Genomic DNA, 26,489 nt, shown 5'->3' on the forward strand with positions numbered 1-26,489 from the left:
ATTTTGCAAAGTGTTATCTTCTGGCAGCCAAGAACACTAGATTAAATCTTGCTTTATGCAAAATATTGCAGCAATGAACTGAACATGAAGCAGAAAAAAATAAAGGAGAAATTAATGTTGGCTCAGACCAGATTAGCCATGAAAGATTTCCAGAACCCTTAATTTGCAGGAAGTAAGGGAATTATGCAAGGAGTGGTTGTTCCACAGGCTGGCTTTACAGGAAATCAGAATGGGAAGCTAATGCCCCATGGTAGTGAAAGGGGTGTTCCTGCAGGTGTGGGATCTCGAACAGATATAGCTTTGATGAAAAAGGTTACCACTTGTTAAGACGAAATGTCAATTTAATCCTAAAAATGCTGGCGGATGAATGCAAAATTCTCAAAGTAAGACTCCCATGTAAAATCAAGCCCAAATGGTGCCCATTGCTCCTACCCAAATTGGGAATCCCACAGTTACTTGAAATCGGATGCCAAAGTTTAATGCAAATCAATTCCAGAATGCAATGCCACAATTTCAAAATCAGAACCAAGGCATTTTGGATCAATACCCATTATTCGCCACTGATGGGTTCACCTCTCATATTTCCCAATGACGGTGCCTGAGAGAGGAGGAGGATTGTGTACTTGATGCATTCTTAGAAGTAGACCCAGATCCATCACCTCTGCCTTGCAACTCTTCTCCTAGAGAGTTGATCTTTTGATTTGCTGCCAACAGCTACTGCTAAAGGTGACTTTATTTCCTTTTCTCCAAAGACCCTTTCCCTGATCAATGCTACTGCAGAGATCATTCTATTATTGACGCTTGCTACTGAGCTGTAGGGAATTCGGTTGAGTGTCCAAAACAACTCTTTATGGGAAGTTCTTCTTATATTCTAACTCATGCTCGTTTCCAAAATGGACTCTTTATTGGTTCTATTTAGAGTAAGTTAGGTTCCCTAGCAAGCTTAGTGACACTTTCCTTTATGTAACACTATGTGTTGATTTATGCTGTCACTAATTAATCTTTATTGACATTTCTGTAAACCGACTAATCTGAATAAGGATGACAAAACAATACTAATCCCTAAAATAATCCACCAACCTCTCATTTTTATTGACTGAACATTTAAAATTCTAACCGTTGATGATATATGCATTGTTTATGTTAGTGTTCCAGCTCCAATTCACAAACGGTAGCAAAGACCCAATGACCTTTGAAGAGCCATCAGGATTTCCCCATGACGAAGCCTGTAAATTGGGTGTTTAATCTTAAAAACCATACTTCGCTAATCCTCAGGGTCCCTCAGGAAAGGAGACCATCAACCAGGGAGCTCAGATACCACAATCATCGGCACGGGCCAATCAGGACTGCTTGAAAAGAGAAACAGAGGGAAGACAGCCAGCCATGGTACTAGTATTATGGAGCCTCAGTATGCGCAAAAGAACAGGAACTTAGAACAACTGCAGTCATGCTGACACTTCTGCCACCAATCTACCTGCCATCACTTTATTTTATGTAATAGCTTAAAATTTAAAAGGCTGGGTACTGTATTGTGTTCTTGTGTAATGTAGGTAAATTACATACGAGACTCTATGGAATTTCAAGCAGTTGATGCATTTCACTGTCCACAGCCTCCTAACAAAATGTTAATTGCTACTTCTTTCCAAATTGATTATATGTCAATAATTTGCAAGACTTAATGTTGAGCTACCTATCAGTTTCCCTGGTTTGATGTTCTACGGTTATTGGCAATTTAATTAAAGTGTCATAATTATTATTTAAACTAGGAATATGTTATATTTAGTACCTTTCCGATTGGCTTACTGCAAAGCAGCTTCTGCGGGCCAAGCCAGAACGGCAAATAACAAATCTGAGGAACTTTGCTTTGACCTGGAGGAGCTACTCATACCTTGGAAGGGCTGCGCCATCCAGCCCCTACACTTTACTAGTTCTGGCTCTACCAGACTTTTGGATCACCTCCCACAGGAGTAACTGGAGGCCTGCTATGATACCAGTTGTGGCCACCTATCAAATATGGCTACCAGATATGCACATTGTGTTACCTGCTTTAACACGAAGGAAAGTGACATAGCGCATCTTCGTTGCAGCCATGTTGGAACGGTGGCAAGATCACAAAGCATTTTTCTGGTCATGAGAATGTATGGGACGAGGCAAGAACTTATCCATGACACCAGGGCTCCAAATGCAATGCATTAGAGCCTCATATTGGCAGTGGGCAGAGTCAGAAGCAGAAGTATGTGTGCAGGGAGGGCTGCATTGTTGTGTGGCTCAACGGAGCAGTCCTGCACCACATTAAATGCTATGATAGGAGTCTAATTTAGCCTTGCGCTTTAGCTACAGTGTGGCGGGGCAGAAGAGGAGGGATGGCGATAGGATTGGCTAATTGGTTATTTTTTGTTAGACAACCTAAACATTATTTTTACTTTCATGCTAAGCAAATGCTAATGTAACCATTTAAAAAATGCTGTGGACTGAGCATAAAGTATTCGGACAATCCATATAGCCAATGTATTATGGGCAGGGCCACTGGAATTAAGTGGCAGTGGAGGGTCAAATCATACAGCAGGGTTGAGGAAATATTGAGACAGCAAAAGGCAAATTATCCAGCAAAGTGCAGCACATTTTGTGATAGAGTTACTTTGTCATTTTTTACACTTGTTAATGTTAATGCTGTGTGGTCCTTGGTTGCACCTTATCAGACACGTTTAACACCCAAATATAGCGAATAAACAACAGGTGGCCAGTCAAGCTTTGCATAGGGACTTCCACTGTGCAGAAACATATGTTGATGCCTTTTTAGTAACATTTGAGCCGTTTGAGATAGAAACAAGTTTTTTTTTTTAAATCTGCAGAATACGCAGCAGAAAACAGATTAAGTAACAAATGCATAAAAAACATAATTATACAAAAAGTAAAAGCACAATTGCTTGAATCCCGTGGCCGCGAGAATGGGAGAGATCTCCCAAACATGTCAATGGCTGATGAGGGCTGATCCAAAGCCCCTTTTCTTAATATGGTCTCAATGTATGTTGTATGGTGTGTTACATGGTGTGGCATGATGTGCTAGATGTGCAAGGTGATAACAGGAGGCTAAAACTCTTTGAAGTCAGACCTGATCAGGTGCTGCAATTTTCTATAAACTAAAGGAGTTTAAGAATCAATACCTTTTACAATTGATTGTCAACCTTATTCTTTGTGACAGTATGATCTTTATTATAATGCTTTATTAAATTTAGTGTACTTTATTAAACACTGCTTCTCATTGCTTAGTTTAATGCTACGGAGCAACATGAAAGACATTTATTCCAAACAATAACTGGTCTACAGAGAGTTTTCAGAACCAGCTGAAGCTGCCCAAGGGCAAGAATGGTTGGGCAGGATTAGTCACATATTTGGCTCTGCTGGACATGACACGAACTAACACTGTCACAGCCTTCTTTGACTTTGCCGCAGCAAAAGAGGTGGCTGAATCAAGACTCATTTAACATGTCATAAATGGTGTCCATACTTTTTCAAACGTGCATACATAGTCCCTCAGGTTAGCTGACGCATAAATGGACCCGACCTACACCCGCCACTGGTCTATAGTTAGCGATGCAGTGCTCCTCCAGCTCTGAGCTATTGCAAGACGAGCCACCATGATGAGAGGTTTGATTAACTTTTCCTCTACCTTAGAAGGGGTAGGAAGGTCCACCCCATCAATGTGGCCTAAAAGAGAAGACTGAGGTGACCGAGGAACGCTGATGTTGGGAATGCACTTAAACACCCGATCCCAAAATGACGGCACCAGCGGGCATTCCCACCACATATGCAAATACGTTTCCTTGGCAGTACTCCAGCATTCATCAGCTGTGCCATATACTGCTTTTAAATGGACTGGGGGGAGGTTCCACTGTAACATGAGCTTGGGGGAATTGACCTTGCATATCAAAATCCAGTCCAACTCAGTCAGTGTGAGAAATAGGGATTAGGACCAATGTTCCACATAAGACATATCTGATAGAGCAACAGATCTATTCACGGCACGGTACAGCTGTATCCTAAATACCAGTCATCTGCTGCGTCCCTCCTTCCCTCACCGTAGAAATACGGGCCCAGTGTAAAAGTTGCATGACTCGATAAAGGTCTGCAAGTTGGACTTGAAAATCATTGGCACACTGGTCTCTTGTCTTAGAAGCCCCGCTGTAATATTATTGGGCAATACATAATGTATAATTTCTCTCCAAAGACCGAAAACCTCAATATGTCATCTTGGGGGGGGTAGGGGGGGTGAGGGGGTCAGGTTACCTAAAACTGGTATCAGAAGGGAAGGATATGTAGCAACCCTACGTTGGAAATGGGATTCATAGTTGACTGACTGAGGTATGCACCCAGGCCAGGCAGGAACCACCACTCTAGTCAAGGTAAGCTGGATACACACTAAAAGATAACCTGTGCTCAACATCTGGTAACTTGGCACTGAGAAGTCAAGCTTATCTAAAAGAGGAAATGTATAATGTATGTTTTGCAACACAGTATCAACAAAACAGAGAGGGGTCCTACTCTGCCAAAGGGACAGGACACCAATAGACTCAATGTTTTAAAAATTAAATCCCTTTGGGAATTTTTACATACACCACAACACTGCCGATTCTAGTCCACGTACCCCAAACCACAACTGATGCACATTCACTCTTTAAGTGGGAATTTCCAAAATTTGCCAATTGATCAAAAATGTAGTAAGTGTTTCATTTAGTTGTACATTAAGAGTTTATGACAACATTAAAAATCACAACAAAATACAATTTTTAAGATTAAAAAAAACAGAAAAGTGCGTGACAAGTCAATATTCTTACACAATTAAAAGCTTAATGAGACAAATTATCACAAGCATTAGTGCCTTCAAAAAGAAAAAACAAAAACCAATTTATCTTATTAAAAAGGGACCAAGGGGCGACGCATTTCGGTGGTCTTGCAGGTCCAACCACCTTCTTCAGGCTTTAAAATTTGTAATAATCACAGCACTTCCATTATCCCGGTACGACTCAAATATAAAGATTTAAACGTAGACCTGACACAGTTCAAAGTCCGGCGTGGCTCACACCTTTCAGTAAGTGATGCCTTTAAAAATGAAGTGGAACCACGATGTAATGAGGCGAGCACACACTCTCACTATATCGTCATGTCATAGACCGTTAAAATAAACCTTGAATAGCAATGTGCCACCCCAAGATATCATACGAGCACGCAATCCAAAGGTCGTCATGTCCTGGACAGTAAAAAACAGCCGGGATTTAAAAATCTCCGCTGCAGCAAACAAATCCGTTTCGAGTCGAAGCCCACACAACACACAGAGTAACACAATGAATACACCACAGAAAGACTCCATACAGGTTTATAAAAATAGGTTATATTATACATAAAACAAGATCAAAATGACAAAATCCAATGAAAAGAGGTTGTGATACTGAATTTTAAAGGAATAAATGCAGTAAAGAGCTCAGAAGCAAGTCGCGCTACTTTAGGTCAAGCTGGACAGGGGCACAGTTAAGGCCAATCGCAATGGAGCACCAGCCGGCTACAGGACCCACGCAGGTCCCAGTGAAAAAAGTACTTTTCATGGTCGCAAACGAGATGCATCGATCTTCTCCAAGCAGTGCAGGCAATTCCGCAGTTCCGTAGATGGGTGCCAGAGTCAAGAGGCATCAAGCGATGCGCCAGATTCTGACAGACAGTTGAGGGGGATGCGTTGATCTCACCAAGCTGCTGAGGTGGCGATACGTTGTCCGATGCATCGATGTCTAGAGGCAAAGCACTGGTTCTGATGCCATGTTCCAGTTTTTCTACCACAACAGTTATGTTACACACAGACAGGAGATGCATCGAAATCCGTGTTGCAAGTAGCTGAGCCAATTCCAATGTGCCAGGCACAGGAACAGGGGTAGAGACTTTGATATCTCAGAGTTTCAAGCAACAGGAGGCAAACCAACAAGCCTTGAGTCCAGCCCTCCGTCAGTAGTCGGAGAGCAGCAGAAAGCAGGGCAATAAGCAGTACAGCAGAGCTTCCAGTACAAGTCCAGTAGTGTCTGATTTTAGGGGGTCGGAGACCCAGTACTTATATCCAAAAGTGCCTTTGATTATGAGGTGACTTCAAAGCAGCTCTCTGAAGTGCACATGTATCCAGTGGACGAAGTGGGGAGAAAAAAAAAGTAGGGGAACTGTGGGTGGAGCAACAGGAGGCAGGATTATTCAAAGGATTGGGTCAGTGGACAGAGTCAGAGGTGTGGCTAAAAAGAGCAAACCATACCAATTTTTTGTATGTTTGGCATTTCACTGACCAGTTACAGCTTATAATGTTATTTAATACAAACAATGGATACACGTTTATTTGAGATTCAATATCTGAGTTAATGATATTAAAATACATTTACAATGTGGGATACATTTTCAATCACAGAATGTCTCAAATACGCTTATAAGTGGACCAATATGCCATTTGTCTCCGAGCCATGCGGGTACTTTCATTAGCACTCCTCCTCCCTTTTTCTAACTATTAACTAACTATTTCTGAATATAAAATGTGGGTTTAAAGTCTATGACAGGAGGCCCCACATGTTGGGGAGCACGGTTGTGTACATTATTCTGTGCCCCTCGGTCAATGCAAAATTGTAGTCCTACGTTTTTTAATGTGCGTCACAACATGTCATGAAGCCAGCATTAGATGCGTCCTGGTTTCCTGTTATTGCATCTGGAAAGAGCATTCAAAAATGAATATATACACCTAAAACAACCCAGACCGGTTGGTTTTGCAGATGCATCAGATCAATGAGATGCAATTATTATATTAGTAGTTTGTGTAATTACTACTCAAGTTAGTTAGCAATGAGAATTCCAAATGTATCAATTCTGAAATTATGAGACTCAAACAGTGGTTGAGTCAGAAATAGGTAGTGGTCCTCGGATTATCTCAATCAGTTATTTTCTCCTCTTCAGACTAATATCCTCTGCAATCACTATTAGACAAATTCATCCTTGGTCTCTGCACAGGCACTGTAGGTGTCTAGAAATACCATCCAATAGAGACTGCCTGAGGAAGTTCAAACATGAATGGCAAAATATCCTAGTTTGCAAATTCTTTCCACATAATTCTAGCTCTGCCATATTTGTCACATATTAAACAATTGGTGCATAATGTGATGGTTTTAACTCAAAAATAGTTTGCAGCTCAAACGGATCAAAACACGTGACTTGTGTTGCTGTGAAGTAGACAGCCCTTTACAAAGGTTGACCGTTCTCACTGCTGCACTTGTGTGTTAAACTGGTATTAATGAGGCAAAAGCTTTGCAGAGACTTAAGTTTTAAATGTTTTATTAAGCCTACCTGCACGCAAATTTCTCTCTACTCCTCGTGTGTTTCATTCACTTCCTGCCTCTGGCAGTCTCTCGGGCTGATTGGTCGGCTCTCAGCCAATCAGTGCTTAGTCCGGGTGGAGCCTATTGAGCCCCCGTGGCATTTAATGAAAGTCGCTGCGAGGACACGCAGCGGACGCGCCGCTGGCACGCTGAAGTCGTGCCTAAGGCAAGCCCGTCTGCGCCTGGACAGCGCCAGGAGCCAGGCACTCTGCCTCACCCAAAGCACAAAAGATTAGCCTACTCCCGTGAAGCACTACGTGCCTTACATGGGGTGGATGCCTGTGGAACCCACAGCTGGGCCCCAGATGACTGTCCTACCCTCTGTGGAGAATGCACTTTTAGGTTGAACCCTCCTGGGCTCCCCATACTCTCAGGTCCTAGGACTTTGATATACACTATCCTGAGTATCAACTGTCGATCCCGGCCTAAACACCACACTGGGGTGTTCGACCTTCTCTAGGATCGATATCTTTCTGACAGAAACTTGGCTTTCCGAGGCCTCTGTGGCTATACCGGCACTTGCCGTCCCCACAGGGTATGCTATATGCAGTCTAAATAGAACTGGGGGGAGAGGGGGTGGTATTGCGACCATCTACAGATCAGTCCACTCATGTAGCTTTATCCCCCAAGATCTTCCGGACCGTGAGAGTGCACTATTCAAAATCACACTAAGTGCAAACTTCACCTTCTCTGGCCTCCTCATTTATCGTCCACTTGGTCCATCCAAAATCTTCTGAGAAGCCCTGGTAAATACTACCACAGTACTAGCTCTCCAGACTGACAACTTCAATATTATTGGCTACCTGAACCTTCACCTAGAGATGCAAGGATCCCCGGACATTCTTAGCTTGTTAGGGGACCTGACAGCTTGTCAACTGACTCGACTGGCCCCCGGCGCTACTCATAGAGCCGGACATTTCCTTGACCCTATTATCTTAAACCTTGAGTCACTGGAAGTCCTATCACCTCTCCCCATGATCTGGACAGATTACTTCCTCATCCCAATGCGGCTAATGCTAACTGGCCCTAAGCCCCAGCCAAACCAGTACCCCTCACCGAAACTGCCTGGGCATAAACTTAACCAGGAGGCCATCCTTACAGCCTTGAGCACAAAGCCATTAGATAGAGCCATCAACATGGAAGAGGCCGATGTGCTCTTTCACAGGTGGGTAACCCAAGCACTGGACACCTGCATCCCTCTTAAACTCACTCAATCTAAGGGCTCCCGGGTTAACGCCTGGTTTAAAAAGGTCCGGACCCTAGCTAGGAAGAACAGCAAGATTCTGCAAAGTATATGGAGGAGCTCATACGACTCCCAGGCTTAATTACAGTATAGATCAGCTATCAAATCCTATGATAAACTAGTGGGCAAAACTAGGAGCCTACTACTCCAGCCTGATCACCACAAGTACCATTCGCAGCAAAACCATATTCTCTCTCTTGAAGGACTTGGTCACCTCTCTCTCGGAATCAGGCAGCATTATATCCTCTAGCCAACAATGAGAAGAGTTGGCAAATTTCTTTATGGAGAAGGTTGAAGACATCTACCATAATTTCGACCAAGCCACCACTCCCAGCGCCATCGAGAAGAACACACACATTGGTCCTGAGATCGTCTCTAACATCATTACCCAATATCCTCCTTAAAGACTTGGAGAGATTAGTGGCCAAAATTAAATCAAGATCTCCAGACGACCCCTTAAGACTGGACGCTTTCAGGAAAGTTCAACAGGGCCTCCTACCTGAGTGTCTGGGGTTGCTCTATCTATCCCTTGCCTCAGGGGTGGTCCCAAAATCTTGGAAGCATGCAAAAGTGGTTCCCGTACTTAAGAAACCAACATTGGATACATCCAAGCCAGAAAATTACAGTCCAATTTCACTGCTTCCATTTCTATAAAAAATTCTGGAAACGCATGTGAACTCGACGTTAACCCACTTTCTAGAAGTCAATCACATACTTGATAGCTCCCAGAACGGTTTCCGACCACAATATAGTAATGAGTCTGCACTGCTGACAGTTGTAGAAATACTAAGATCCGCCTTGGATGCCGGCAGGACCTCAGCTCTGGGTCTGCTGGATCAGAGCACAGCATTTGACACAGTCTCCCACGAAATCATGCTCCTCCGTCTGGAGGGGATTGGCAATAAAGCTTACTGTGGTTCTCCTCCTTCCTGGCAGACCTGTCTCTCCAAGTGATAGCTCCACATTTTGCCTCGTGTGTCTACCTACTCCGCTGTTGGGTTTTTCAGGGCTCTGCACTGAGCCCCATGCTTTTTAATATATATATGAGCCCTCTGGCATGGATGGATAAAGCACGGGGAATCTCCCTGGTGTCATACGCTAATGACACCCAATTGGTGATCACCCTGTCTAACAATCCTAGCCAGGATAGAGCTAAATTTAAAAAAGACATTTTGGCCATTGAAGAGTGGATGACAGCTAACTTCCTGCAGCTGAACTCTGCCAAATCTGATATTCTTCTGATTGGCAAAGACTCCCATCTTTGGAACAATGAATGGTGGGCTCTGGCCCCTGGAGCACCCACTGCCCCTAAAGCCGCAGTTAAAAATCTGGTCTTTATACTTGACAAAGATCTCAACTTTGAGACGCATGCCAAATCAGTGGCTGGGAAATGTTTCTGGCTACTACATGGCCTTAGACCGATCCTTTGTCTATTTGACTCCCAAACGCGCCAGCTGATCATCCAAGCCTCTATACTGGCACAATTGGACTACTGCAACGAGCTTCTCTTGGGCTCTAATAAGTCTGTGTTGAACAGACTAAAGCGGGTCCAGAACGCTGCCGAACACGCCATCGTCGCCCTCCCCATGTACAGCCACTTTTCCAACCTTCTCCTTCGCTTGCATTGGCTGCCCCTCGTACACAGTGTTCGTTTCAAGGCGCTCTGTAACATGCACAAGATTCTGACAGGTATCGGCCCAGATATTCTAAACGACCTGTGCGCCCTCTACTCCCCACAGCCAGCGTTGCGCTTGGCAAACTTGCTCCTCGCACAAATTCCACGCATACGAAGTACCAGATCTGGCGGTTGCTCCTTCAGGCGACTGGCCCCCGCCTTATGGAACTCTCTTCCTCTTCACATCCGCAGCAACCCTGACCACCAGGTCTTCAGACGGTTTGTGAAGACCTGGCTTTTCTCTCAACTTTAACACCTCGCTTGCTCCCCACTCAGTCCTGCTTCAGCGCTGGGACGCCTCATTGCCGGGGCAGCCATGCGTTACGAATATTTTAATCTAATCCAATCTTAGTATGTGTAAAAAAGTCAAAATAATAAAGTATCAGAAAATGTACCACACATTACGCTGCAGCCTTTCTTTGTTGCATAATTTAGCCAACACTGAAACATAATTTTGTCATCCATTGCTACATAATTGCAGTGGCCCCAAAGCAGGCAGCACATGTTAAAACTGCTGGTGCATGAAGCAGAAAGACTGAAGTTTGCGAACTTAGAGGTATATATACGGAAATGGTGGCACAGTGCTGCCCTGCGTCACAGGGAAAGGGGAGGAATGCACCGTATTTATCCAAGACGGTCCATTTTGGTCTTTTCCACCTGTGCTGGCGCCGTATTATCAGCCTAGCGCCAACGCAGGCACCCTGTTGCATGCAGGATTGTTTTTGTGCAGGAAGGGTCGCCTTCCTGCACAAAAACGCTCCTGAGAGGCTTTTTCCTCTTTCTATGTGAGTTACACACATAGAAAGAGAAAACAACTTGGAGAAATAAAGATATTTCTCCTTGTTGAGCCTCCCTTGGGGAGGCGTAAGATTTTGATACATTGCCAGGTTTACAAGTCCTTGTAAATTTAGGAATGCATCAAAATCCATGGGAGTTGCATGGGAACACCCACCGCAACACATCCCTTGTGCAGAGGAAGGCAAAGTGGCAATTTGCATTGTGTCGCATTACTCCATATTTATGAAAACATTTAAAGCCATGCAAAGTGGCTATGAGTAGCTTCATAAATATGACTTGGAGATTTGCGTTGTGCATTTACCACGTTCCGTGGTGCAAACAGGATGCAAGGTCCTCGTAAATATGCTCCTCAGTTTGGTGTGCGTGCAGGCATTTGACTCATGACAACAAAACTCAACAACAGAATAAAACAAGCATTTACAATGCAATGGTCTCGGCAGCATTAAAAGTAGAGCTATTGGCATTGCTCATGACATTTCTTTTTTTTTTCTTTAAATCATAAATAAATGGCATTGTCATTTACATTGCCAATACACACCACTCTGCACCTGCACTCACTGCTCTGCACACTCACTCTGCATTCTGCACTCACTGCTCTGCATTCTGCACTCACTGCTCTGCACACTCACTCTGCATTCTGCACTCACAGCTCTGCACACTCACTCTGCATTCTGCACTCACTGCTCTGCACACTCACTCTGCATTCTGCACTCACTGCTCTGCGCACAGCACTCTGCGCACAGCGCACACTACTCTGCGCACACTACTCTGCGCACTGCGCACACTACTCTGCGCACTGCGCACACTACTCTGCGCACTGCGCACACTACTCTGCGCACTGCGCACACTACTCTGCGCACTGCGCACACTACTCTGCGCACTGCGCACACTACTCTGCGCACTGCGCACACTACTCTGCGCACTGCGCACACTACTCTGCGCACTGCGCACACTACTCTGCGCACTGCGCACACTACTCTGCGCACAGCACTCTGCGCACAGCGCACAGCACTCTGCGCACAGCACTCTGCGCACTGCGCACACTACTCTGCGCACTGCGCACACTACTCTGCGCACTGCGCACACTACTCTGCGCACTGCGCACACTACTCTGCGCACTGCGCACACTACTCTGCGCACTGCGCACAGCACTCTGCGCACAGCACTCTGCGCACAGCACTCTGCGCACAGCACTCTGCGCACAGCACTCTGCGCACAGCACTCTGCGCACAGCACTCTGCGCACAGCACTCTGCGCACAGCACTCTGCGCACAGCACTCTGCGCACAGCGCACAGCACTCTGCGCACAGCACTCTGCGCACAGCACTCTGCGCACTGCGCACACTACTCTGCGCACTGCGCACACTACTCTGCGCACTGCGCACACTACTCTGCGCACTGCGCACACTACTCTGCGCACTGCGCACACTACTCTGCGCACTGCGCACAGCACTCTGCGCACAGCACTCTGCGCACAGCACTCTGCGCACAGCACTCTGCGCACAGCACTCTGCGCACAGCACTCTGCGCACAGCACTCTGCGCACAGCACTCTGCGCACAGCACTCTGCGCACAGCACTCTGCACTCTGCGCACACTACTCTGCGCACAGCACTCTGCGCACACTACTCTGCGCACAGCACTCTGCACTCTGCGCACACTACTCTGCGCACAGCACTCTGCACTCTGCGCACACTACTCTGCGCACAGCACTCTGCGCACTCTGCACTCTGCGCACACTACTCTGCGCACAGCACTCTGCCCTCTGCGCACACTACTCTGCGCACACTACTCTGCGCACACTACTCTGCGCACACTACTCTGCGCACACTACTCTGCGCACACTACTCTGCGCACACTACTCTGCGCACACTACTCTGCGCACACTACTCTGCACTCTGCGCACACTACTCTGCGCACACTACTCTGCACTCTGCGCACACTACTCTGCACTCTGCGCACACTACTCTGCACTCTGCGCACACTACTCTGCACTCTGCGCACACTACTCTGCGCACACTACTCTGCACTCTGCGCACACTACTCTGCACTCTGCGCACACTACTCTGCGCACACTACTCTGCACTCTGCACACTCACTGCTCTGCACACTCACTGCTCTGCACACTCACTGCTCTGCACACTCACTGCTCTGCACACTCACTGCTCTGCACACTCACTGCTCTGCACACTCACTGCTCTGCACTCACTGCACTCACTAATCTGCACACTCAGTCTGCACTTTTTCCATTTTAGCCACTGGCCACCCACACACTCATAGTCACATCCAACACGGGCTTGCACTCGTATTTAAACTGCTGTTTTAATACATCCACACTGTTTTTGCTGGGATACAATCGTATCTGTATGTGAACTAATATCTTCTTTTTTTGGCGATACGAATTTTACTTGTAAGATATCATTATTTCCACAGAAGAGGAGTCATTAGCTGTATATTTATACTAATGCACTTAATCATTGTATTAGATGTTTAGCTATTGTTTTCACAAAAATCAATGTGACTTCAAAACCCAGATGCCACAGTAAATGTAATTCTCGTAAAATGTTTTTCATGAAACATGGAAGATCATTTTTGGGTAAAATATGGATTTCAGTCTACGTGGTGACTAGGGAGGGGGAGCAACAGAAAATGCCCCCCGGAATCCCGCCGCGGCCGCACCAGAAGTCAGGCAAGGTCGCCTGTGACGGGGGCGGGGCCACGTCCGGACCGGAAGAGGAGGCAGGCGGAGTCAATGCGTCTCGCGCCCCGGGGCTCCTGTGAGCGGTGGAGAGCCCCGGGGCCGCGCTAGCAGGAGGTTGCGTGCCGCGTGCTGACAGCAGAGTCCCCCGAGATTGGCCAGGTAAGTTCAAAAGGGCTGGGGGGGCTTGGTGCACTCGTGTGTGTGTGTGTGTGTGTGTATGCTCGTGTGTGTATGTATGTGTGCGACAGTGACGGCGGCGGGGGAGAGGGGAGGGGGGGCCTTGGTGCACTTGTGTGTGTGTGTGTGTGTGGGGGCGGGGTGTGTGTCTCTGTATGTATGTATGTGCATGCATGCGTGCATGGGCGCTTGTGTGTGTGTATCTGTGTGTATGCGCATGCGTGTGTGGTGTTTCGAGCTTCCCAGGAGACAGCGCCTGGCCACAGCGCGCGTTCGCGTGCGCGTGGCAGTTTTAAATCGCCATGCGCGTGGCCAGGATTGTCTCCTGGGAAGCACACACGCCGACAAAAGGTTCCGGCGGAGACGCGCTTCGCGCGGCTAGCCAAGACCTAACCAGGCACTGGCTAAGCTACTTTTCTCTCACTGTTCATCCATTAGACACACTGCTAAATCCTTCGTCTCATAACTGGGTACCCGCACCTATGAGGTCATCATGCATGACAAGGAAGCACTTCCCACGTGGGATCAAAACAGGGATCAAAACAAGGATCACACCCTATCAGCCACACAGCCTGCCAGGCATGCCTGTGGGTAAGTGTTGGAGCACCCCCACACACCCAGAGTGGTAAAAGCGCTGTGTGTATGCTACAAGGTAACGCAATACTCTATCTGCGCTTTTTGCAAATTACACTCAGCTTCAATATATTCCTGTTTCACAGCTGGGCTGGGGAAGATAACATTGATTAGACCAATAACATTTTATGATGACAAATAGTGAATTTCAGGTAAAACGGCACCGAAATTCCACCGACCATATTTAAGGGTAGACAATGCGCTACGGACTTACAAGCAGACCCAATTTGCAGTGCTAATGTTAGCACTACAGATCCCAGAGTGCATTTACTGTTTATACTAATGCAGCTGGACTAGTTACCATTATTCCCGGCGGCCCACCTTTAAATATATTTGATTACAGGCTATTGCTGGTCTCTCTAAGCAACTGAGGGTGACTACGAGTGTCGCAAACCACGACCAAGATGCATTAGGTAAGCAGTGCCTGAAGGACAGCAGAAGAGGTCACTAATCTGACTTATGGTGCTACAGCAGCTTAGGACGACGAAGGAGTTCCGGGTTATATATCATACTTGTCTAAATTAAAATTAGAAATTATGCGGTATAGCACAGTGCATCCTGTGACATTATTCGTTTCCCATGCAGGTATTTTAACACTAATGAATACTGCTGTGGTGTAAATTTCTCCGCGTTAGTACCACTGTTATATCATCTGAAAGCTGCAATCAGTAACTAAAGTTGATTGGTTGAGCTTTCTAATATGTCGAACACTTTCGATACCACATTGGGTGCGGTCTCTTACGAATCTCACATCTGCTCGAACAAGAACCAAAATTGTTTTGGGTCACAGCTGTATATTATGCCAGAGATGATCAATTATTATGCAAGTGCAGCATATTCATAATTATGAGGGAAATCTCTACACCAGCACAATCACTTACTTCCAGTAGCCAGCATAAATGAACTGGATTAAGTAGTAATTTAGTTGACCTCAACTTTATATTCCGGGCAGGTTTAACTATGCAGTTCTGCGGGCGTGTTTTTTCCACATAATTATGGATTAGCCGCATAATCCATAATTTGCAGATTTTATCAAAACAAAATTCTGTTTCTATCAAGAACGCATCAAAATTTACTAAAAAGAACACGCAGACATGTTTGCGTACGTGGGGGGCTTCGCAGAAGTTGACTGGTCACCTTCTGTCTATTTCAGTAATTGAGTGCTACACTGTTGGGAAGGAGGTGGAACCTTTTCTAAGTATTAACATGCACAAAAATAAATCATAATGTAGTAATACTTCCACAAAATGTGCCGCTTTACACCGCATAACGTAACATGCCTTTTCTTGCTGCATAATTTAGTCAACCCAGTTGCATAATTTGGTTCTTCATTGTTGCATAATTCCAGTGGTCCGGTATATATCCCACGGTGAATGCACACAGGTCCGTATACAGATCTGTACATTTTCTCCTATTTTGTAACTAGCAGATAAACACCCGGGTCAATGGAATTTACTCCACACAACCCAGGTCGGGGTCCAAGAATCTATGGACACATAGGATCTGGGCCTAGATTACAGATACTAACAGCTGCACGTGGGCAGACAGATCACATGACTGTTGTGGGTCAAGCAGGAAAATCATGGCCTACAACCTTAATGGGATCCGTGTAATGCTATGCATATGAACCTTTGAATAAAGAGCAGTCAACCCAAAATATCCTCAAAGAATTTCAGTGTGTGACCCATTTCCACACCCTCACTTAATATCAGTCTCCCCACGCCTCCTTAAACCTTCCATAAACTATGACTATTCTGATGGCCCTCTCTAGTTGACCGGCCGTTTATTCATGTGATTTTAAACTGACAAAGCTAATGTTTTTGAATCGTTAAACACACCTCAAATGTTATTTATTTATTTATTTATTTATTTTTTGGCATTTATAAAGCGCAGCGTGTACCCGAAGGTGTCTTGGCGCTGATTAATTTGCCAGCTCGGTGTTATTAAGCTTAGTTGCTCTGATCTCGTACCCCATACCATGAAACTTATTTGTTGAACAGCCATGTTTTCAGTTTTTTGCGAAATTGGAACAATGTGGGACATGATCTGATGTCCTGAGGCAGAGTGTTCCAGAGTTTGGAAGCAGCTACCACAAAACGTCGATCTCCCCACATGACTGTCCTGGTGCGAGGCACCAGTTGGTTGCTGTTGGCGGAACGTAGCTGACGCGTTGGTTGGTAAGGACACAGATGGTCTATTAAGAAATGCGGGCCCTGTTTATTTAGTGCTTTGTAAACTATGCACTGAGATTTAAATCTGGCTCTGTTCTGAATCGTCAGCCAGTGTAGTTTTATTATTGCATCTGATAGAGGTGCGAACTTTGGGATTCCAAGGAGCAGGCGAGCTGCCGCATTTTGTATGGTCTGCAGTTTTTTTATAACTCTGACTTGGGAGTTAAGGAAGAGCCCATTGCAATAGTCCAATGATGTCAGGACTAGTGAGCTCACCAATGTTTTAATAGCAGTTGTTGGGAGGTAAGGGCTTATTTTCCGAATCATGCGTAGTTTGTAATGGGCTGTGGAGGCCACTTTAATGGCATGATCCATGAAATTTAAACGATCGTCGAAGATTACTCCCAGGTTTCTTACTTTGGTCACCGGTTTAGGAGGGGCACCAAACGTTTGGGGCCACCAAGAGGAGGGCCAATCCGGTGAAAGTTGTCCAAAAACCATAACCTCAGTTTTTTCTGAGTTGAGTTTTAGGCAATTTACGGCCATCCACTCACCTATCTCTGTCAGTCCTCTCTGAAATCGTTTAGCAACCTCTTCTCCGTCACCTCTTATGGCCATAACCAATTGAGTGTCATCCGCGTAGGAAGTTAGGCTCATCCCATGTGCCTTGATGACATTGGCCAGGTCCGACACATAGATATTAAACAGTGTCGGACTTAGGGATGAGCCTTGAGGTACCCCACATGGATGTGACAACTTGACAGATTGGAAGGGGCCAAGAGTGACGGCCTGCGTTCTCTCAGTGAGAAATGAAGCGAGGAGATCACTTGCCATGGAGGAGATGCCCATCTTCCCGACACGGTCGACCAAGATGCCATGGTCGACCGTGTCGAAGGCCGCCGAGAGGTCCAGCAATACCAAAACTGCTGTCCCGCCCTGTTCTCTTATTAATCTAACATCATCTGATGCTTTGATGAGGGCGGTTTCGGTCCCATCGTATTTCCGAAAACCGTACTGAGTGTCATCTAGCATTTTATGTGTCTCTATATACTCAGATAATTGTATGTTCATGGCCTTTTCCACCACTTTGGCCATTAACGGAAGACTGGCAATAGGCCGGTAGTTTTTTAACTCAGACTTATCGGCTCCAGGTTTCTTTAGCAGTGGTTTAAGCAGTGTAGTTTTTAAGTCATGGGGGTATATCCCTGGGAGCAGGATGGAGTTGCATACTTGTGTCAAAACTGGTATAATCGTGTCCATCACAGGTAAAAGAGCGGACAGTGGACAGGGATCCAGCATGGATCCAGTTTTAACTGTCGAGACGATGTTTAATATCTGGTCTTCGGTTAGTGGAGTAAAATTAGTAAAGGATGGTGCTACGATGGATTTTGGAACCTCAAGAGTGATGGTAGGGGCCTTGGTGCAGATGGTTTTAGCTGGAAAGGCTTGATAAATAACATTGACTTTAGTAAAGAAAAAGTTGGCCAGAGCATCACACATGTCTTGAGAAGGGGGTGGAGTCAGGTCGGGGGTATTACCCGAAAGAGCTTTAGTTATATCGTATACTTTTTTACTGGAATTTTTTGCCTGCTCAATTTGCGTCATGTAATACGATTTTTTTGCCTTTATGATCATAGTTTTATATATTATCAAGGCATCTTTATATCGAGTCTTGCTCGTTGGGCTGTAAGTCTTTCTCCATTGTCTTTCCCAATGTCTGTTCTGTTGTTTTTGTAATTTTAATTCGTCCGTATACCACGGTGCAGTTGGGGTAGACCTATTCTTAGATATTTTCTTAATAGGAACTAAAGAATTCATGGCTTGTCCCACCCAGTCGTGGAATTGTTGTATGGACATATTGGAGTTAGCCGAGATTAGCGGGCGGGTGTTGTCCAGTTGGTTTTTTAGATCCGACTGGTTGATATTATGCCACGCTTTAAAAGAGATAGCCTGGCGGGGAATGGTAGCTTTTACTGGGCTTCTATCCATTGCCAAGGTACAGAAAACCGCATAGTGATCTGTCCAAGGCATAGGTAGAATATCCAGTACATGGAACCCCTGGACACTGGAAAAAATGCCATCTAAAATGTGTCCCGCTCGATGAGTGGGGGATGTGACCAACTGTTGGAGCCCCAGGGTTTCCATATCCGCGATGAGGGCTCGTGTCTCCTTATTATTATTATCCTCTAAATGAAAATTCAGATCACCTAGTACTGTGATTGAATCCTCTAAGGCCAGAGATTCCAGAAGTGTGCTAAAACTGGTTAGAAAGCCCGTTTTGACTCCTGGGGGCCGATATAACAGAAGCCCTTTGAAATTGAAGTGCGGGCTAAGTTTGATTGCAAACATCAAAGCCTCGCACGAGATGTCCGGTGTTTGATTCACTGTGACCTCAAGATTTTCTCTAGCTATAATGGCGATCCCGCCACCTTTCTTTCTGGGTCTATCTTGTCTGTAGGCTTTGTAACCCTTAGGAGTGGCTATGACGACGTCCGGGTCGGACGAGTCATCCGTCCATGTCTCTGTTATAAAGAGAATGTCTAACTGAAAATCTATTATTAAGTCAGCGATTTCCTGACTGTGTTTACATAGGGATCGTGCGTTGATGAGGGCCATGGCAACATTCTTGTTTTTAGAATGTTGTTTTGTGAGATTATTCTCACCATAATTTGATGTCATAAACTGGCAGTGAGGACAGCATCTTTCAACTCTGCTTGCCATATTACAGAAATCAAATATAGTGCAGGCATGGTTCTTTGGCGGTCTAAGATTACTCAGAGCATCCTTTGTGTAGACCCTGAGGGGATCTTTAGGATTTGGGCCAGGGGTCGTGGCCCTCGGCCCGGTTCCGGCGCGGACGGGCGCAGACGGGCTTGCCTTCGGCGCGCCCGCCCGCTGCGCGGACGGGATGATCCCATGTTTTTATTCGTGGCTGGGTAGAGGAGGGTGGGAGGGTTCTAGCCACTGCAGCGCTGACCTTCCCTCTCCAAGATGGCGCCTAGGGAGGGTCAGGTGAGGTCAGAGCGCCTGATTGCAGCGCGCTGTGCCTGGCAGCTGAGCGAAGACCTCTGGCGAAGCAATCTCACCCACGAGGTAGGATAGGTTAAAAAAAGCAGCCTATTAAAATATTTTACAGTTTTTTAAAAATGCGCCGTTCGTGAATCAGCGACGTGTGTAAATTCCAAAGTATAGCAGGTAAAGAAAGATTCCCCCGGCTTTCCGCCTCAGGGGAGAGCAAATAGCAAATTACCTGCGCAAACCTCTGCCCTGCCTTAAGTATCCTGGGAGGGCGGGAGGGTTCTAGCCACTGCAGCGCTGACCTTCCCTCTCCAAGATGGCGCCTAGGGAGGGTCAGGTGAGGTCAGGGCGCCTGATTGCAGCGCGCTGTGCCTGGCAGCTGAGCGAAGACCTCTGGCGAAGCAATCTCACCCACGAGGTAGGATAGGTTAAAAAAAGCAGCCTATTAAAATATTTTACAGTTTTTTAAAAATGCGCCGTTCGTGAATCAGCGACGTGTGTAAATTCCAAAGTATAGCAGGTAAAGAAAGATTCCCCCGGCTTTCCGCCTCAGGGGAGAGCAAATAGCAAATTACCTGCGCAAACCTCTGCCCTGCCTTAAGTATCCTGGGAGGGCGGGAGGGTTCTAGCCACTGCAGCGCTGACCTTCCCTCTCCAAGATGGCGCCTAGGGAGGGTCAGGTGAGGTCAGGGCGCCTGATTGCAGCGCGCTGTGCCTGGAAGCTGAGCGAAGACCTCTGGCGAAGCAATCTCACCCACGAGGTAGGATAGGTTAAAAAAGCAGCCTATTAAAATATTTTACAGTTTTTTAAAAATGCGCCGTTCGTGAATCAGCGACGTGTGTAAATTCCAAAGTATAGCAGGTAAAGAAAGATTCCCCCGGCTTTCCGCCTCAGGGGAGAGCAAATAGCAAATCTCCGTGAATATACGTGATTATCTTCATCGATGTGCTTGTGCATATAATGCCAGCTTCTATAACTTTGCTCTGTATTTTGATTCACATTTGTTGGTTCCCTGGTGCAATGCAGGCTAGAGTGCTGAAATGTGTTTTACTAAATGTATCCGCTAGTTGCTCGCATACAAAGATATTATATATGTGGTGAGTGACAGGTAAACATGGGAAACATACAGTTAAGAGTAAATTACATATTTAAAGATTGCACCTGCTGATGCACTGTTTGGTAAGAGAGGTATTCCCATGTTATCAGTTGTCAGTAGGTGAGTTCTCAAGCCTAAAGAATGAAGTTAGAGAGATGACTACCCACAGGTTGGCAAGGAGGGAGCTCCACAAAAGGGGTTCAAGCAGGCTGGAAGACTAAAATAAGTGGTTTGGGGGAAACAAAAGACGAAGCATCACATGCGATGGGAGATGCACACACTGGTACACCTTATTTGGGCAATATTACTAGCATCTACATGCTACAGGATATACCTGGGAACACACCTTATAAGTGAGAGCTGAACATACCTTCCAACGAGGGCTGTAACTAGGGCATCTATTCCAAAGTGTAGCATGTGGGGGCACAGCGCAAATATAGATGTACCCGGTAAAATTGTGGCTGCCTATTCTATCCGTCTCTTATATGGCATTGTAGAGCTTTGGTGGCCCACAGATGACTTTCCAAATTGTCTGAGGTTTCCATTCCAGAGTGCATCAGTTTTGGCTGGTAGAAATGTCAGCAGTATCACTGGCACTTCATTTCTATTCTGCGCCAAGATTAACTTCAAGAAGCATTTGCAATGCAATAGGTCTCGCATTTGCGAGATTTTGAGCTATTGGCATTGTAAATGACAATGCCTTTTATTTATGTTTGAAAAACCCGCAATAATAAAAAAGGTTGTCATTTACAACACCAATAGCTCAAAATTTTGAAAATGCGAGACCTATTGCATTGTAAATGCTTGTTTTTTTTACAGCGCCAAGGTTTGGGCGTAGTCTGGCAGGAATTCTACACTGGTGTGCTTATTCTTTCCTTGTGGCGTCAGTCTGTGTGAGCCCGAAAATAAAGGGCAGATAATGTCAAGGGTGGTGCCTAAAATGCATCCTGATGTGACCATTGTATTGGTCACAGTAGGGGCAGGCAGGGGGCCTCCTCACTAAATGAGGTGTAAATCACACTTAGCAGCAGGGCCACCAAAGGTAGCGTTTCGCGTGCTAACTGATTGCTTCTACAGGCCCCTGCCCCCAGACACAAAGGGGGAGGAGGTCTTTGCAACTGCAGACGCCTTCCTTAATGTGCAACACAGGGCTGGACGATAAGGCAATATTTTTTTCATTCGGACCATTCCTGCCATCCTGGGAAGCATGTCTAAAATAAAGAAGTAGGGGAACGGACTGTGTTAAATTAAAAAAGTAGGGGCACGCCGTGCCCTTCTGATCCCGCCTACTTCTACCACTGCATGTATTCCTTTGAACCAAGCCTTGTCAGCCAGGCTATTTGTGGTAGGTAATCAGTCCTTTGAGTGGGGACAGTACACAGCCTATTCGAATGAAGTGTTAGCCCCTCCCTTCCATCCTGCCCAGGCAAGACCATCAGAACGCATATGTATGTAGATAGGTACTCGGACACACCTATCCTTCCTGTGTTGTGGCTGTCTAGAGGGAATGCACAAAATGTAGCGGTCACCTACTCCAGACATGTCTTGGAGACAGGCTGTCAGGCACACAGAAAAAAGTACAGAGAAATGTCCACCAGTAATGTTAAATCCAACTTCACCAGTAGGACGATGTATCATTACCACTTCGAACATATGAAACACGAAAAAGCTACTCTTCTCTAATCAGGAATTACAGCATGAAAATGTATTAAGGAATTCCCAATGCAAGCCTATGATTGGAGTAGTCCTCATTAAAGGGAAAAATGAAACGGGATGTTTGTCACTAGCAGGATATGTAAAACATAAAAAGGTAAATGACCTACCTTTAACTTACATAGAACCCTGCCCATAGAGCTACAAAGGCCCTTTAGTAGGAGTGAATTACATGTAATAAAAGGAGATTTTGAGGCTTAGCAACTAGCTTTAAAATGCCAAGTCAAAGTTGCAGTAAACTGCACACACATGCACTGCAGTCCCAGGTCTGAGACAGGGTTTAAAGGCTACTTATGTGGGTGGTACAACTAGTGCTGCAGGTCCACTAGTAGCATTTGAAGTACAGGCCCTGTGTATATGGTTTACCACATTACAAGGGACTTACAAGAACAACAAATATGCCAATCAGGTGTACACCAAGGTCATCAGATTTAGGGGCAAAGCACATGCACTTTAGCACTTGTTATCAGTGGTAAAGTGCTCAGAGTCCTAAGGCCCAAAAAAGAATACAGCATAACCAGGAGGTAAAAGGCAAAAAGTGGAGGGGAAGACAGCCCTAAGGATGCCAGAACTAACACCCCGTGTGTCCTAACTGCTCTTACCCAGTAGTGTAGTGTCACTTCAGTTGCATAGGCACAAGGCCCCAAGATGCAGTACACGGGTGGGGGCGGGAAGCAATCATACCAGGTGATGCAATGGGAGTAGAGAACGGTCCAGCTTCAGATGGGACCATGGTATGTTGGTCTCCAGGGAGCACCAGGCAAAAACCGGCACCAGCTGCGCTGCCAGAATAGAGGGTTCCAAATCAGGGACTCCCAAACCCCTTCAGTGGACCTCGCATAAGAAGAATTCTGGCTATATTGGGTGGTTTGTTATTCCAGATAAAAGCATTATGGACAGGGGTCTCCAACGGAAGGTATCAAGACCGATACAGAAAACGGGAAATTCATCTTGACACTGTTAATTTGTCCCATCCATGACCGATCTAAACTGCCCTAACTAGAAAGATCTTTAAACAAGTCGTCTAGAAGTGTGGGGTACAATGCACCTATAAAGAGCAGAGTCTTGGGGGACAACCACACCTAGGTACTCAATCCCAGTCTGGGAGACCGTAAAATGATATTTCAGTGCCACTGCTTCGCTTTCGTCCCCATTCCACGCCACACACATTACCGTGGATTTGTGATGGTTAATTTTAAAGCCCTAGACCACATAAAAATGTTCTAACTCTTCGACTATTGTGGGCAAAGAAGTTTCTGGATTAAACAAAAAGCATAAGGTGCATCTGCAAACAAGGCCATCTTTACTTGGCCCATTTTTGTGTGCAGGCCCATAATGAAGAGATTGGACTGAATATGTTCGAACAAGGGTTCCAGCATCAGTGCAAAAACCATGGGCGAGAAGGGGGCAACCCTGGCGTGTCCCACAGGTCAGTGGAATCGACTGAGATAGCCTGGAATGTATCCGAGGCTTAGTAGTTTGTTTCACATAATTGGCTAGACATACTTTTTTTTATCTGGGGGACCCAATGTTGTTTCATCCAGAGTTTGGGAAGAAAGCCCAGTCAACCCAAAGACCTTCTCTGCATCAAGCGAGAGAAGGAGGATCAGGTCTTCGTGGTCTCTGCCTAAGCAATCACATTGATCACCAAGAGTGTGCTGTCCCCCGTCTGATGGCTACAAATAAAACCTAAAGATCTGATTCCTCCATACATCATTAAATCTCTGGGATGTAAGCTTGGCGTAAATTTTAACCTCACTATTAAGGAGGGCGATGGGGCAGTAATAACCGGACTCATATTGAACTTTTCCAGGCTTCCAATTAAGATCAAGATGGAATCCATCATCTTGGGGTGACCTCCTGGATAGTCAAAAAACCTTCATAAGATAAGGCAACAGAAGTCCAGCGAAAGCCTTATAAAATGTGTTAAGAAAGTCATTGGGTCCCGGCGCTTTGTTATTGGGGAGCAGTTTTATTGACTGTAGGATCTCCGCCTCTATAATAGGGCATTCAAGGTCTTCTCACAGGGAAGGCCTCTATAGCCGGAAAGTGCACCTCTGAAAGACAGGAATCTTGACAGGGAAGGTTCTCGGGCCTCTCCTCTATATAAAGGGGCATAATAATCTATAAAGGCCTGCAGGATGCCCGGAGTCTCTGTTTAACCCACCCCTCTTCATCCTTAACCAGAGCTATACAGTTTTGGGAACTTTGAACGCGCAGCTTGTGGGCGAGTAGCCTATCAGCTTAATCCTCCAATTCAAAGTACAACTGCTTCATCACCAAATTTTTCCGGGCATTGTCCTTAGCTAGTATTGCCTCCAGCTCCCCACTGGCTGTGTACAAAGCGCAATAGGTCTTCCTACTGCACGAGCGCTTGAATTCACGTTCTAGTTTGTGAATAGTAGCCTCCAGCGCTAGGCGCCTAGCTCTAGCAAGACGTAGAAATGCATTATTGTGGTTAAGGAATTACTTCCAGAGTCTCCGATTTCACAGCATTCCAAAGAGTCGGCACTCCCCATGTCATTCTCTATAGTTTTCAAGGCCGTCCCGAATATTGTCTCAAAGGACTGTTTCTCGAAAGGCCACCTCATTCAGTCTCCACACCCTGTCAGGGGATGATACCAACAGGCAGAACAACAGAGTAGCATAAACCCGGGGAATGGTCAGACAACACTCGGCGTCTATCTCAGAAGATTCCACCATCACACTGATAGTATGGGTGGCAAAAATATAGTCAATCCGCAAGTGGAACTTATGGACATAGGAATAGAATGTAAAGTCTCTGTTGGCCGAATTACAGAATCTCTACATATCATGGAACTGAAAGTTTGTGAGGCCCTGTATCAGGGATGCTGGAAGTTGAAGCGTCTACCACGCAGAGTGGGACCGATACAGGTCGGAGTAGAGAGCTACATTCAAGTCAAGGATTTCAGCACCCGAGTAGGCAGACAGGAAGGGGAACAACCAGGAGTAGAAGTGGTCCTTGCAGTCATTTGGGCTATAAACCGACACCAAGGTGATGTCTCTATCCCAAAGTAAACAGTGAACTAGGAGTACACGACCCTCCCTGTCCCGTTTAACTGTGTCCAGCCTCAAGGATGTCTTTTGACCGTCTTCGTGTGGGCATTAAAGTAAAAATGTTGGGTAAAATATCGAAATCAACACCTCCGGATATCCTCTGCCAAGAGAAGAGTTTCTTGTAGGAGGTCCACATCGATTTGCTTGACAGGTAGCCAATTTAGTAAGGATTTACATGTCAATGGCGAGTTTATACCTTGCACATTCAGGGTTGCCACCATCAGAGTCCCTGACATGTCCTCCATTGCATCTGAAATGGTCCCATAAAAGCCCTGTGCTCTACCCACTTTAGACCCAGTGTACCATGCTAACTCCAATTCCGCTCATTATACAAAGTCTCCCACTGCCTCCCTGCTGTAGGACAAAAGAAACAGGAAGCTGAAAAACCTCAACTAATAACAAATGAAAAGAAATCAAACCCGGGGGTGGGCAGCTGTGGAACAACAATATAGTGGCCTGTATGGCCTGGAGAAGTCAGAGGTCTTCCTCTACCCCCAAAATGGCATGAACTGGTCGCCCACCATATTCAGGCCAACTCCTCTCAAGGGGACGGGTCTAAGATCCAAGGCAGTATAATCCTCCCTCACTCCCCATACCCACAGCACACTCACGCCATCAAGCAGCCCCCCCAATGCAGAGAGTGGAACCAACCCCCTCCAACAACTAACCAAAAGGAAGACACCCCCAGCCTCACCACCAACATTGCCCAAACAAAGGTGCCCGAATGCCACCTACAGACAAAGAGAAGCCATTCGGCAAAACCCCTACCCCCTTCTCCCCCCCCCATCTCCCCCC

At 45.9% G+C, this 26,489-nt stretch overlaps 1 protein-coding gene across 2 annotated transcripts in view; it reads right to left on the reverse strand.

Moving 5' to 3' along the window:
• Nucleotides 1-26,489, reverse strand: part of ZDHHC17 (zDHHC palmitoyltransferase 17) — a 528,357-nt gene that overhangs the window by 472,917 nt on the left and 28,951 nt on the right. The gene's annotated exons all lie outside the window — the stretch shown is intronic.

The sequence above is a fragment of the Lissotriton helveticus genome, chromosome 1_1, assembly GCF_964261635.1.
Source record: "Lissotriton helveticus chromosome 1_1, aLisHel1.1, whole genome shotgun sequence".
Lineage (NCBI taxonomy): Eukaryota > Metazoa > Chordata > Amphibia > Caudata > Salamandridae > Lissotriton > Lissotriton helveticus.